The 12952-nt window shown below is 49.6% G+C and overlaps 1 protein-coding gene across 1 annotated transcript in view; it reads right to left on the bottom strand.

The window, feature by feature from the left end:
• si:dkey-71h2.2 (low density lipoprotein receptor adapter protein 1) overlaps window positions 1-12952 on the bottom strand; it is a 162919-nt gene that overhangs the window by 130382 nt on the left and 19585 nt on the right. The window lies entirely within an intron of this gene.

The following is a 12952-nucleotide window of genomic DNA, read 5'->3' as shown; positions in this document are numbered from 1 at the left end:
CTAGTACATGTCCCTGGGCCTGGAAATGATTGATCTCCCCCTCTAGGATGGAGAAGCTGTCTTCATTAAAGTATGTGGATTCTAGTGGGGGTATATAGGTAGCAAACAGAAGGACATTTTTCTCTGTTAGGATCATTTCCTCTTGAATTTCTAGCCAAATGTAAAATGTCCAGGTTCCTGCTCTTTAGGCCAAAGGCAGATGACCTCTGACCTTGTATATTCCAGGATGAGATAGTTAAAGCTTTGTGTTCCATAAAGTGTCCAATGTTGTTGGTCGTGTGGTTTGCCCTCAGCCCAGTAAGTGTGAGCAGAGCCTGCTGAGCATCTGGTACATTCCCTTGGCTTGGGGTAGTGTACGAGTGGGGGTGTTGATTGGTTGGGTTGGGTGTGTGGATGTGGCTGGTGATGTTGTGGTCTGGGTGTAGGTACTCTCGCATGGGTCCTCTATGTGTAGGTCTGGGAGAGTGTCTCACTGGTCTGGGCGGGGTGTCTATTGATCTGTTGCTCCTGTGTGAAGTGTTGGGGTTGAGAGCGATGTCCTTCAGGGTCCGGGTGAAGGTGTGCTCTGCTGCCTTGTATAGGTGGACCTGGTCGTAAAGGCTGTTCAAGTCCAGGGTGGACTGGTGGGCCAGGTAAACATTTGGTTTTGAGGCAAAGTCACGGAAAATACTTGCGTTTACCCGCTGTATGGCAGCAGGGTGGAAGTATTTTCGTGGAAGCAGGGAGATAACCACTTGTGCGTTGGGGTAATTAGAAGAAGCTTTTTCAAATCACTCCCTTGAGTGCTGTGGACACCCTTTCCTGGACACCCTTTCCTGGACACCCTTTCCTGCTGTGCTCTCAGGACGTTTGACGCTAGTTGGTCCTCAGACAGACGGACTCCCTGGGTGTTTGGACACCAGAGTTTAGAAACTCTGTGTTTGGGGAAAAGTTTGTTGTCGTTGTTGTTGTTGTATATATGTTTCCCGTTTGAGTTCATAAGGAGTACAATCTGTGCCTTGTGCATGTCCTCAGTTTCTGTCTCTCTCTTTCTGTTTATGACTCTCTCGCTCTGGCTCTCTCTCTCGCTCTGACGCTCTCTCTCGCTCTGGCTCTCTCTCTCGCTCTGACTCTCTCTCTCGCTCTGACTCTCTCTCTCGCTCTGACTCTCTCTCTCGCTCTGACTCTCTCTCTCTCTATCGCTCTGACTCTCTCGCTCTGACCCTCTCTATCGCTCTGACTCTCTCTCGCTCTGACTCTGACTATCGCTCTAACTCTCTCTCTCTCTCGCTCTGACTCTCTCTCTCTCTCGCTCTGACGCTCTCTCTCTCTCTCGCTCTGACTCTCTCTCTCTCGCTCTGACTCTCTCTCTCGCTCTGACGCCCTCTCTCTCTCTCTCTGACGCTCTCTCTCGCTCTGACGCTCTCTCTCTCGCGCTGACTCTCTCTCGCGCGCTGACTCTCTCTCTCTCTGTCTCTCTCTCGCTCTGACGCTCTCTCTCTCTCTCTCTCTGACTCTCTCTCTCGCTCTGACGCTCTCTCTCTCTCTCGCTCTGACTCTCTCTCTCTCTCGCTCTGACTCTCTCTCTCTCGCTCTGACTCTCTCTCTCGCTCTGACTCTCTCTCTCTCTATCGCTCTGACTCTCTCGCTCTGACCCTCTCTATCGCTCTGACTCTCTCTCGCTCTGACTCTGACTATCGCTCTGACTCTCTCTCTCTCTCGCTCTGACTCTCTCTCTCTCTCTCTCTGACGCTCTCTCTCTCGCTCTGACGCCCTCTCTCTCTGACGCTCTCTCTCTCTCGCGCGCTGACTCTCTCTCGCGCGCTGACTCTCTCTCTCTCTGTCTCTCTCTCGCTCTGACGCTCTCTCTCTCTCTCTGACTCTCTCTCTCGCTCTGACGCTCTCTCTCTCTCTCGCTCTGACTCTCTCTCTCTCTCTCTCTCTCGCTCTGACTCTTTCTCTCGCTCTGATGCTCTCTCGCGCTCTGACTCTCTCTCTCGCGCTCTGACTCTCTCTCTCACGCTCTGACGCTCTCTCTCTCGCTCTGACGCTCTCTCGCTCTGACTCTCTCTCTCTCTCGCTCTGACGCTCTCTCTCGCTCTGACTCTCTCTCACGCTCGCTCTGACGCTCTCTCTCGCTCTGACTCTCTCTCTCTCGCTCTGACACTCTCTCTCGCTCTGACTCTCTCTCACGCTCGCTCTGAGACTCTACTGTTTACCGTATATCATTTCTTGTCTCCCATCCACATCCACACTCAGAATAACAATAGGAACAGCATCAAAGGCAGTGTAGCAGCATCACATTACAAAGACAGCTGTCATGGATATCAGACAGAGAAGAGGACTATGTTAGGACACCTGGGGAAACTCTTTCTGTGTGTCTGTGTGTGTGTGTGTGTGTGTGTGTCTGTGTGTGTGTGTCTGTGTGTGTGTGTGTGTGTGTGTGTGTGTGTGTGTGTGTGTGCGTATGTCTGTGTGTGTGTGTGTGTGTGTGTGTGTGCGTATGTCTGTGTGTGTGTGTGTGTGTGTGTGTGCGTATGTCTGTGTGTGTGTGTGTGTGTGTGTGTGTGTGTGTGTGCGTATGTCTGTGTGTGTGTGTGTGTGTGTGTGCGTGTGTCTGTGTGCGTGTGTCTGTGTGTCTGTGTGTCTGTGTGTCTCTGTGTGTGTGTGTGTGTGTGTCTGTGTGTGTGTCTGTGTGTGTGTGTGTGTGTGCGTGCGTGTCTGTGTGCGTGTGTGTGTGTCTGTGTGTGTGGCTTTCCCCATTCAGGGCGCCTCTCCTCTTGCTGCATAATTCACTCTACATCTCAGGCCTGGGAGACATGGTGGCGGAGAGACACTCTGCTGCACACTGATTGGCTGGCTGGCTGACTGGCTTACTGACTGGCTGGCTAAGGTAATAGAATATGAAGTGAGCTCTGACTGGCTGACTGGCTGACTGACTGACTAGGGTAAAAGAATATGAAGTGAGCGCTGACTGGCTGGCTGGCTGGCTGGCTGACTGACTGACTGACTGGCTGACTACGGTAAAAGAATATGAAGTGAGGGCTGACTGGCTGACTGGCTGGCTGGCTGACTAAGGTAAAATAATATGAAGTGAGGGCTGACTGGCTGACTGGCTGGCTGACTAAGGTAAAATAATATGAAGTGAGGGCTGACTGACTGACTGGCTGGCTGGCTGACTAAGGTAAAATAATATGAAGTGAGCACTGACTGGCTGACTGGCTGATAGGCAGGCTGGCTGGCTGACTAAGGTAAAAGAATATGAAGTGAGCACTGACTGGCTGGCTGGCTGGCTGATAGGCAGGCTGACTGGCTGACTGGCTGGCTGACTGACTGGCTGGCTGACCGGCTGACTGACCGGCTGACTGACCGGCTGACTGACCGACTGACTGGCCGACTGACTGGCCGACTGACTGGCGGCTGACTGGCCGGCTGACTGACCGGCTGACTGACCGGCTGACTGACCGGCTGACTGACCGGCTGACTGGCCGGCTGACTGGCCGGCTGACTGGCCGGCTGACTGACCGGCTGACTGACCGGCTGACTGACCGGCTGACTGACCGACTGACTGACCGACTGGCTGGCTGACTGGCTGGCTGACTGGCTTACTGGCTGACTGACTGGCTGACTTACTGGCTGGCTAAGGAAATAGAATATGAAGTGAGCGCTGATTGACTGACTGACTGGCTGACTTACTGGCTGACAGACTGACTGGCTGACTGACTGACTGGCTGACTGACTAAGGTAAAAGAATATGAAGTGAGGGCTGACTGGCTGACTGACTGACTGACTGGCTGGCTGACTGACTAAGGTAAAAGAATATGAAGTGAGGGCTGACTGACCGACTGACTGACCGACTGGCTGGCTGACTGGCTGGCTGACTGGCTGGCTGACTGACTTACTGGCTGACTGACTGGCTGACTTACTGGCTGGCTAAGGAAATAGAATATGAAGTGAGCGCTGATTGACTGACTGACTGGCTGACTTACTGGCTGACAGACTGACTGGCTGACAGACTGACTGGCTGACTGACTGGCTGACTGACTGACTGACTGGCTGACTGACTGGCTGACTGGCTGACTGACTGACTGACTGACTGACTGGCTGGCTGACTGGCTGGCTGGCTAACTGACTGACTAAGGTAAAAGAATATGAAGTGAGCGCTGACTGGCTGGCTGACTGACTTACTGGCTGACTGACTGGCTGACTTACTGGCTGGCTAAGGAAATAGAATATGAAGTGAGCGCTGATTGACTGACTGACTGGCTGACTTACTGGCTGACAGACTGACTGGCTGACAGACTGACTGGCTGACTGACTGGCTGACTGGCTGACTGACTGGCTGACTGGCTGACTGACTGACTGACTGACTGGCTGACTGACTGACTGGCTGACTGGCTGGCTGGCTAACTGACTGACTAAGGTAAAAGAATATGAAGTGAGCGCTGACTGGCTGGCTGGCTAACTGACTGACTAAGGTAAAAGAATATGAAGTGAGCGCTGACTGGCTGGCTGGCTAACTGACTGACTAAGGTAAAAGAATATGAAGTGAGCGCTGACTGGCTGGCTGGCTAACTGACTGACTAAGGTAAAAGAATATGAAGTGAGCACTGACTGGCTGGCTGGCTAACTGACTGACTAAGGTAAAATAATATGAAGTGAGGGCTGACTGGCTGACTGGCTGGCTGACTAAGGTAAAATAATATGAAGTGAGCACTGACTGGCTGACTGGCTGATAGGCAGGCTGGCTGGCTGACTAAGGTAAAAGAATATGAAGTGAGCACTGACTGGCTGGCTGGCTGGCTGATAGGCAGGCTGACTGGCTGACTGGCTGGCTGACTGACTGGCTGGCTGACCGGCTGACTGACCGGCTGACTGACCGGCTGACTGACCGACTGACTGACCGACTGACTGGCCGACTGACTGACCGACTGACTGACCGGCTGACTGGCCGGCTGACTGGCCGGCTGACTGGCCGGCTGACTGACCAGCTGACTGACCGGCTGACTGACCGGCTGACTGACCGGCTGACTGACCGACTGACTGACCGACTGGCTGGCTGACTGGCTGGCTGACTGGCTTACTGGCTGACTGACTGGCTGACTTACTGGCTGGCTAAGGAAATAGAATATGAAGTGAGCGCTGATTGACTGACTGACTGGCTGACTTACTGGCTGACAGACTGACTGGCTGACTGACTGACTGGCTGACTGACTAAGGTAAAAGAATATGAAGTGAGGGCTGACTGGCTGACTGACTGACTGACTGGCTGGCTGACTGACTAAGGTAAAAGAATATGAAGTGAGGGCTGACTGACCGACTGACTGACCGACTGGCTGGCTGACTGGCTGGCTGACTGGCTGGCTGACTGACTTACTGGCTGACTGACTGGCTGAGGAAATAGAATATGAAGTGAGCGCTGATTGACTGACTGACTGGCTGACTTACTGGCTGACAGACTGACTGGCTGACAGACTGACTGACTGGCTGACTGACTGGCTGACTGACTGACTGACTGACTGGCTGACTGACTGGCTGACTGGCTGACTGACTGACTGACTGGCTGACTGACTGACTGACTGACTGACTGGCTGACTGGCTGACTGACTGACTGGCTGACTGACTGACTGGCTGACTGGCTGGCTGGCTAACTGACTGACTAAGGTAAAAGAATATGAAGTGAGCGCTGACTGGCTGGCTGGCTAACTGACTGACTAAGGTAAAATAATATGAAGTGAGCTCTGACTGGCTGGCTGGCTGACTGACTGACTAAGGTAATAGTATATGAAGTGAGAGCTGACTGACTGGCTGGCTGGCTGACTGACTGACTAAGGTAATAGTATATGAAGTGAGAGCTGACTGGCTGGCTAGCTGACTAAGGTAAAATAATATGAAGTGAGCTCTGACTGGCTGGCTAGCTGACTGAGGTAATAGAATATGAAGTGAGGGCTGACTGGCTGGCTGGCTGGCGTACTAGAATATGAAGTGAAGCACTTTTTAATAAACCTATAGGCCTAGGGGAGCTTTAAAATCCACATTTGTGCGCGCGCGCACACACACACACACACACACACACACACACACACACACACACACACACACACACACACACACACACAGAGAGCAGAAAACCCATTCACTGCTTCAGAGAAGAAGAGGCTGGCACCGCACAGGACTGATTACAAGAGAGAAGAACACTCACAGAAAAACACTCACAGGAGAACACTCACAGAAGAACACTCACAGGAGAACACCCACAGGAGAACACTCACAGGAGAACACTCACAGGAGAACACTCACAGGAGAACACCCACAGGAGAACACTCACAGAAGAACACTCACAGAAGAACACTCACAGGAGAACACTCACAGGAGAACACCCACAGGAGAACACCCACAGGAGAACACCCACAGGAGAACACTCACAGAAGAACACTCACAGGAGAACACTCACAGGAGAACACTCACAGGAGAACACTCACAGAAGAACACTCACAGGAGAACACTCACAGAATAACACTCACAGGAGAACACTCACAGGAGAACACTCACAGAAGAACACTCACAGAAGAACACTCACAGAAGAACACTCACAGGAGATCACTCACAGGAGAACACTCACAGGAGAACACTCACAGGAGAACACTCACAGAAGAAGTCAAGAGGAAATTAGATATTCAATATTGCAAAACAAGTTATCGGATGAGACAATAATTTAAATTGAATGAATTAAATAAACATTAGGGGGAGAGAAAAGCTGCAGAGTTCAGATTTAATATTCTGGTCATTTTAATGATACTAAAAGGAGATACTGTCTCTCCTCGCGTCCTATCTCCTCGCTTCCTTCTCAACTGTATGAGAGGAGAAGGTCCAGGAGGAGAAGGTCCAGGAGGAGAAGGTCCAGGAGGAGAAGGTCCAGGAGGAGAAGGTCCAGGAGGAGAAGGAGGAGAAGGTCCAGGAGGAGAAGGTCCAGGAGGAGAAGGTCCAGGAGGAGAAGGAGGAGAAGGTCCAGGAGGAGAAGTTCCAGGAGGAGAAGGTCCAGGGGGAGAAGGTCCAGGGGGAGAAGGTCCAGGAGGAGAAGGTCCAGGAGGAGAAGTTCCAGGAGGAGAAGGTCCAGGGGAGAAGGTCCAGGAGGAGAAGGTCCAGGGGAGAAGGTCCAGGGGGAGAAGGTCCAGGAGGAGAAGGTCCAGGAGGAGAAGGTCCAGGAGGAGAAGGAGGAGAAGGTCCAGGAGGAGAAGGTCCAGGAGGAGAAGGTCCAGGAGGAGAAGGTCCAGGAGGAGAAGTTCCAGGAGGAGAAGGTCCAGGGGGAGAAGGTCCAGGAGGAGAAGGTCCAGGAGGAGAAGGTCCAGGAGGAGAAGTTCCAGGAGGAGAAGGTCCAGGGGGAGAAGGTCCAGGAGGAGAAGGTCCAGGAGGAGAAGGTCCAGGAGGAGAAGGTCCAGGAGGAGAAGGTCCAGGAGGAGAAGGTCCAGGAGGAGAAGGTCCAGGAGGAGAAGGTCCAGGAGGAGAAGGTCCAGGAGGAGAAGGTCCATTCTTCTCCAATGGGTTTAGAGAAGGAGGCAACACGAGGATGCAAGGAATCGATCATTTGAGAAAGAGTCACTGTCTGTATCGAACCACGAACTCCGCTTGGACCACATGTCTAGGTCATTGATTGATTGATTGATTGATTGATTGATTGATTGATTGATAGGAAAAGAAAATTACAACCCAGGGGATAACATCCTGGTCATTGAGTTCAGATGCACTGCAAGGTTCCAGGCCAACAGCAGACACAGATAACCAGGCCAGGGTACAGTAGACACAGCCAACCAGGCCAGGCTACAGTAGACACAGCTAACCAGGCCAGGGTACAGTCGACACAGCTAACCAGGCCAGGGTACAGTAGACACAGCTAACCAGGCCAGGGTACAGTAGACACAGCCAACCAGGCCAGGGTACAGTAGACACAGATAACCAGGCCAGGGTACAGTAGACACAGATAACCAGGCCAGGGTACAGTAGACACAGATAACCAGGCCAGGGTACAGTAGACACAGATAACCAGGCCAGGGTACAGTAGACACAGATAACCAGGCCAGGGTACAGTAGACACAGATAACCAGGCCAGGGTACAGTAGACACAGCGAACCAGGCCAGGGTACAGTAGACACAGCGAACCAGGCCAGGGTACAGTAGACACAGCGAACCAGGCCAGGGTACAGTAGACACAGCGAACCAGGCCAGGGTACAGGGTACAGTAGACACAGCGAACCAGGCCAGGGTACAGGGTACAGTAGACACAGCGAACCAGGCCAGGGTACAGTAGACACAGCGAACCAGGCCAGGGTACAGTAGACACAGCGAACCAGGCCAGGGTACAGGGTACAGTAGACACAACCAACCAGGCCAGGGTACAGTAGACACAGCGAACCCATAACCCAGTCAACCAGTATATAACAAAGTATTGAGATAAACTTTTGTTATTGACCAAAAACGTATTTTCCACCATAATTTGCAAACAAATTCATTAAAAATCCAACTATGTGATTTTCTGGATTTTTTCTCTCGTTTTGTCTGTCATAGTTGAAGTGTACCTACGATGAAAATTACAGGCCTCTCTCGTCTTTTTTTAAGTGGGAGAACTTGCACAATTGGTGACTGACTAAATACGTCTTTGACCCACTGTAATAAGGCGCTATTTTAGGGACAGGTGTCTGAAGCTGGACGACTATTCCATTTTGAGTGGAAACATAAATCTATAGGAGTTCATTACGACCATCCTTGGCGAGAGGTTTCACACAGAGCATTGTCCCGTAGTCAAGTACACATCACAGGCTTATTACAGGGCTGAATCCTGACTCCAGGCAAATAGTACACGATACTGGAACTTTCATCAAGACGATTCCCGTATGTCAACGGAATATGGAAGACGATGTTTATTCATGTGAATGTGGGATGGGAATATCCGAGTTAAGACGAGTCCTCCAAAACATTCTGTACACAGTTGCATGTCAGTCCCAATAACGGTTATCTCTGTTTTTTACAATGTCATCACAGTGTATAAAGGCCACAGAAAATTAAGCAGTGATCCTCTGTTCCTATTGACGCTAAATCAAACTAAATCACACATTCTCCCCCCCCACAAAAAAAAAAATCCTGTTTGCTACCTCAACTCCTATCTCCTCTGGCGACAAAGTAGAGTCTATATAAAAGCTGTAATTGAAAAAAAAAGAAGAAAAAAAAGTGAGCACAGAGTCCCGGGGTGGGTACCAAATTGTACCCTATTCCCTACTTTAACACAGGGAACATAGGGTCAAAGTAGTGCACTATAATAGAGAATAGGATCGCATTTGGCAAACATCGCAAACAGTCCCAACCTGGTTTCAATCAGTGATGTGTGGTTCCATAGGAGGCCACGTCTGGGGAATAGGAGGACAGTCAAATCAAATCAAATGTATTTATATAGCCCTTCGTACATCAGCTGATATCTTAAAGTGCTGTACAGAAACCCAGCCTAAAACCCCCAAACAGCAAGCAATGTAGGTGTAGAAGCACGGTGGCTAGGAAAAACTCCCTAGAAAGGCCAAAACCTAGGAAGAAACCTAGAGAGGAACCAGGCTATGTGGGGTGGCCAGTCCTCTTCTGGCTGTGCCGGGTAGAGAGGAACCAGGCTCTGAGGGGTGGCCAGTCCTCTTCTGGCTGTACTGGGTGGAGAGGAACCAGGCTATGAGGGGTGGCCAGTCCTCTTCTGGCTGTACTGGGTAGAGAGGAACCAGGCTCTGAGGGGTGGCCAGTCCTCTTCTGGCTGTACTGGGTGGAGAGGAACCAGGCTATGAGGGGTGTCCAGTCCTCTTCTGGCTGTACTGGGTAGAGAGGAACCAGGCTCTGAGGGGTGGCCAGTCCTCTTCTGGCTGTACTGGGTGGAGAGGAACCAGGCTCTGAGGGGTGGCCAGTCCTCTTCTGGCTGTGCCGGGTAGAGAGGAACCAGGCTCTGAGGGGTGGCCAGTCCTCTTCTGGCTGTGCCGGGTAGAGAGGAACCAGGCTCTGAGGGGTGGCCAGTCCTCTTCTGGCTGTGCCGGGTAGAGAGGAACCAGGCTCTGAGGGGTGGCCAGTCCTCTTCTGGCTGTGCCGGGTAGAGAGGAACCAGGCTCTGAGGGGTGGCCAGTCCTCTTCTGGCTGTGCCGGGTGGAGATTATAACAGAACATGGCCAGTGCAATACTGTGAATGTATGTCATAACCAATCAGATATATGGGTAACAATAGACGTAGATAAGTAGCACGGCAGACTGGGGTCTGGCAAATACACTGCATAGATCTGCATATATATCCATTTACTATATATTTCCTACATTTCTCTCTCGCTCTTTTTCTCCCTCACTTATTCTCTTGCAATGTATACTGTGTTTGTCAATCTACATCGCAGGGAAGTGTGTGTGTGTGTGTGTGTGTGTGTGTGTGTGTGTGTGTGTGTGTGTGTGTGTGTGTGTGTGTGTGTGTGTGTGTGTGTGTGTGTGTGTGTGTGTGTGTGTGTGTGTGTGTGTAGCATGAACACAATATGTGGAGGTAAGCTAAGCTGTGTGTGGACAGACTACCATCCTGTTGTAGTTACTGGTGTTACTGGACAGGTTAAACAGACTACCATCCTGTAGTATTTACTGGACAGGTTAAACAGACTACCATCCTGTTGTAGTTACTGGTTCAGGTTAAACAGACTACCATCCTGTTGTAGTTACTGGACAGGTTAAACAGACTACCATCCTGTTGTAGTTACTGGTTCAGGTTAAACAGACTACCATCCTGTTGTAGTTACTGGTTCAGGTTAAACAGACTACCATCCTGTTGTAGTTACTGGACAGGTTAAACAGACTACCATCCTGTTGTAGTTACTGGTTCAGGTTAAACAGACTACCATCCTGTTGTAGTTACTGGACAGGTTAAACAGACTACCATCCTGTTGTAGTTACTGGTTCAGGTTAAACAGACTACCATCCTGTTGTAGTTACTGGTTCAGGTTAAACAGACTACCATCCTGTTGTAGTTACTGGTTCAGGTTAAACAGACTACCATCCTGTTGTAGTTACTGGTTCAGGTTAAACAGACTACCATCCTGTTGTAGTTACTGGACAGGTTAAACAGACTACCATCCTGTTAATGTTACTGGTTCAGGTTAAACAGACTACCATCCTGTTGTAGTTACTGGTTCAGGTTAAACAGACTACCATCCTGTTGTAGTTACTGGTTCAGGTTAAACAGACTACCATCATGTTGTAGTTACTGGACAGGTTAAACAGACTACCATCCTGTTGTAGTTACTGGTGTTACTGGACAGGTTAAACAGACTACCATCCTGTAGTAGTTACTGGACAGGTTAAACAGACTACCATCCTGTAGTAGTTACTGGTTCAGGTTAAACAGACTACCATCCTGTTGTAGTTACTGGTTCAGGTTAAACAGACTACCATCATGTTGTAGTTACTGGACAGGTTAAACAGACTACCATCATGTTGTAGTTACTGGACAGGTTAAACAGACTACCATCCTGTTGTAGTTACTGGACAGGTTAAACAGACTACCATCCTGTTGTAGTTACTGGACAGGTTAAACAGACTACCATCATGTTGTAGTTACTGGACAGGTTAAACAGACTACCATCCTGTTGTAGTTACTGGACAGGTTAAACAGACTACCATCCTGTAGTAGTTACTGGACAGGTTAAACAGACTACCATCCTGTTGTAGTTACTGGACAGGTTAAACAGACTACCATCCTGTTGTAGTTACTGGTTCAGGTTAAACAGACTACCATCATGTTGTAGTTACTGGACAGGTTAAACAGACTACCATCCTGTTGTAGTTACTGGACAGGTTAAACAGACTACCATCCTGTTGTAGTTACTGGACAGGTTAAACAGACTACCATCCTGTTGTAGTTACTGGTTCAGGTTAAACAGACTACCATCATGTTGTAGTTACTGGACAGGTTAAACAGACTACCATCCTGTTGTAGTTACTGGACAGGTTAAACAGACTACCATCCTGTTGTAGTTACTGGTGTTACTGGACAGGTTAAACAGACTACCATCCTGTTGTAGTTACTGGTGCTACTGGACAGGTTAAACAGACTACCATCCTGTTGTAGTTACTGGTGTTACTGGACAGGTTAAACAGACTACCATCCTGTAGTAGTTACTGGTGTTACTGGACAGGTTGAACAGACTACCATCCTGTAGTAGTTACTGGTGTTACTGGACAGGTTAAACAGACTACCATCATGTTGTAGTTACTGGACAGGTTAAACAGACTACCATCCTGTTGTAGTTACTGGACAGGTTAAACAGACTACCATCCTGTTGTAGTTACTGGTGTTACTGGACAGGTTGAACAGACTACCATCCTGTAGTAGTTACTGGTGTTACTGGACAGGTTAAACAGACTACCATCCTGTTGTAGTTACTGGACAGGTTAAACAGACTACCATCCTGTTGTAGTTACTGGTGTTACTGGACAGGTTAAACAGACTACCATCCTGTTGTAGTTACTGGACAGGTTAAACAGACTACCATCCTGTAGTAGTTACTGGACAGGTTGAACAGACTACCATCATGTTGTAGTTACTGGACAGGTTAAACAGACTACCATCCTGTTGTAGTTACTGGACAGGTTGAACAGACTACCATCCTGTTGTAGTTACTGGTGTTACTGGACAGGTTAAACAGACTACCATCCTGTTGTAGTTACTGGACAGGTTAAACAGACTACCATCCTGTTGTAGTTACTGGTGTTACTGGACAGGTTAAACAGACTACCATCCTGTTGTAGTTACTGGACAGGTTAAACAGACTACCATCCTGTAGTAGTTACTGGTTCAGGTTAAACAGACTACCATCCTGTTGTAGTTACTGGACAGGTTGAACAGACTACCATCATGTTGTAGTTACTGGACAGGTTAAACAGACTACCATCCTGTTGTAGTTACTGGACAGGTTGAACAGAC

The sequence above is a fragment of the Oncorhynchus keta genome, chromosome 8 (assembly GCF_023373465.1).
Source record: "Oncorhynchus keta strain PuntledgeMale-10-30-2019 chromosome 8, Oket_V2, whole genome shotgun sequence".
In the NCBI taxonomy this organism is placed as follows: Eukaryota; Metazoa; Chordata; class Actinopteri; order Salmoniformes; family Salmonidae; genus Oncorhynchus; species Oncorhynchus keta.
Note: the sequence above shows the minus strand (reverse complement) of the source record. Positions and strands in the feature narration are given on the sequence as shown.